This window comes from Eschrichtius robustus, chromosome 21 (genome assembly GCF_028021215.1).
Source record: "Eschrichtius robustus isolate mEscRob2 chromosome 21, mEscRob2.pri, whole genome shotgun sequence".
Lineage (NCBI taxonomy): Eukaryota > Metazoa > Chordata > Mammalia > Artiodactyla > Eschrichtiidae > Eschrichtius > Eschrichtius robustus.
Genome location: NC_090844.1, coordinates 29,345,987 through 29,348,607, shown reverse-complemented (window position 1 = coordinate 29,348,607; position 2,621 = coordinate 29,345,987). Strand labels below are relative to the sequence as shown.

Genomic DNA, 2,621 nt, shown 5'->3' with positions numbered 1-2,621 from the left:
CTGAGGAACCACAGCCAGCAGGGCACTTGTTCTTCAAGAAGTCACATGCCCCGGCACCTTGCATACAACACGCTTGGCATGACAGGCGACAGGCTTGAGAACCTGAAACTTCTGACGAGAACCATCAAGAGTCACTTTTGCTTTAATACATTTCTGAGGGTGGGGACGATGAGTGCAGAATAATGTACACAAAGCTGGAAACCGACGGGTTACTTGAGAAGCTTCACCACGTTCAGACTCGGAACTACGATTTCCTTGAAGATGGGCACATGGTTTGGATTTTCCTGCCATTGGACCCTGCTCCAGATTCCTGATGATGGTCTGCTTCATGTTCTGGCTGCCGTCCCCTTGGGTGGCCAGCAGTGTGCCTATGTGGCCATCCTTGATGTCTGGGTATTTGCTGACCAGAGTTGAAACTTCCAGGCACAACTTCTGCAAGGGCAACAGTAGTGTTACTGTGCTCACCCGCATGTTTGCTGAATCCAGAGGCCAGCTTCTGGAATAGGAAGTGGAGCAGCTCAGCCTCCCTGACTGTCTTCTCGGCACCTCCTTGTACTCCTTGGCGCTCCAGGATGAGACGTGCTTCTGCGCGATGGCCCACAGGTACCCACCACCACTCACTCTCACCCTCTTTTCGTGTGGATTTTTAGATTCGGCAAAGTCATTGGAATATTCTTCCACAGTGACACAGATGATGTGACACAGCATTTGAGCCTAACAGCCACTTCTTTGTTATCAGCTCATCGAGCTGTTGCTCCAGATCCTGGAAGACCTCTTCCTGGTACCTGCTGCAGCCTCTTCACAACGACGGTGTCTAAACTCCCATCCATGTTTGGTTGGCTCAGAGACACGCCCTCTTCCACTGCATTTTAAAAATACTTCCTTTTTAAACTGATTAGGGGTTCCTTAAAGCTCTGACAGTTGTGCTGAGTGCTATCATATCCTGAACATAGCAGTGTGGTGTTGCCAATTTTTCAGATGTTCTATATACAACTGAGCTTCAACTCTGTCTCTACTTCAGAAAGAATTCATTTGCTGAAGACACAAACTGGTACTTTGTTTTCAAATCTTCACTTATCTGAGTAGTAATTTAAAAAATTTGTTGGAACATCTGGAAGATGGTGGTAGGGAGCGTTCACACTTGGGTTCGCTTTGGGCTCAGTCTCTTTCATTCAGTCTGTAGTGTCTGTGTCTAGTGCTTTCTGCAGCCAGACAATGATGTTTGAAGTGAGAGCTGACATGTACAGATGGAGCAGCTCAGACACCACATTTGAAGAAAGTAAAAGCTCCAGGGCATTGACGTCCACTTCTGGGACCAGCTCCACATTCCCAGTCATCTCTGCACTTGTATAGGGGTTTAAGACCCAGGTCAAACAGGCTCATAATCTCACTTGCTTCTAGATCTTCCCACGAGATCTGCATCCAGGTTCTCAGGGCTTGGTGGTTGAGGAGGTTTCTGAAAATCTCATAATGGGGAGAAAAGCACACAACCATCAGGTTTTTGGCAACAATGGGGTCATCTAGGACATGCTTCCATATGATTTCCGGGTGGCAGATGAACCACACCTTGTTGGACTCCCTGGGGTTCTGCCTCTGTGCCCTCAATTCTAGCACTCATGATTCTGTCCAAGATGGCAAACATTTCCTCCTTCCAATTCTTGGACCTCCCAAGAGGAACAAAGCTAGTTTGCATTTTTTTTGGTCAAGTATGCACTGATCAATTTTTCTTCCCTTTCCATGATCCTGACAACAGAGACCAGAAAAATGGGGTCCTGGGGGATGGTGAACAGCGACCTCTGCAGCACCATCCCCAGCTGCTTGGCCAGCTCGTCCGAGAGCCCCTGTGTGCTCCCAAAGTCACTGTGGATGAGGGTCATGTCCACATGGTGGTGTTCGTACATCAGCCCTTCCCAGGAGCACACTCCTGTCCCAGGTCCATCAGGTTCCAGTGGGCCTGAAGGAGTGCCCCTTGTTCAGTGAGGTCCAGGGCCCCCACTCCTCACAATCTGGGACACCGAGAAGATGTTCTTGAGGCTCTCCACAGCTGCGGAAAGCTGGGTGTGCTGTACGACGGCATCCTTCATCCTTGACGTACTTGATGCTCTTGATGGATGGAACAAGTCCGCAGGCCCCCGTTGCTGTGCCAATTGTAGAAAAACTGAGCGGTAATTCCCACCTAATCTTCCCCCATCCCCTGCTTTTTAAAAGTGTGGTTGGGCTTCCCTGGTGGCGCAGTGGTTGAGAATCTGCCTGCCAATGCAGGGGACATGGGTTCGAGCCCTGGTCTGGGAAGATCCCACATGCCGCAGAGCAACTAGGCCCGGGAGCCACAACTACTGAGCCTGCGCGTCTGGAGCCTGTGCTCCTCAACAAGAGAGGCCGCAACAGTGAGAGGCCTGCGCACCGCGATGAAGAGTGGCCCCCACTTGCCGCAACTAGAGAAAGCCCTCGCACAGAAACGAAGACCCAACACGGCTAGAAATAAGTAAATAAATTAATTAATTTAAAAAAAACCTTAACTTTCAACTCTCACGTTGTGCATTAAAAAAAAAAAAAAAAAAAAAAAGCAGGTGGAATCCACCACCCTTCCCCTCATCAGAGCAACGTTATCCCTTGGCACT

At 49.4% G+C, this 2,621-nt stretch overlaps 1 pseudogene; it reads right to left on the bottom strand.

Moving 5' to 3' along the window:
• Positions 1 to 209: 209 nt before the first annotated feature.
• LOC137756008 (exocyst complex component 3 pseudogene) lies at positions 210 to 2,084 on the bottom strand (annotated as a pseudogene).
• Positions 2,085 to 2,621: the final 537 nt, after the last annotated feature.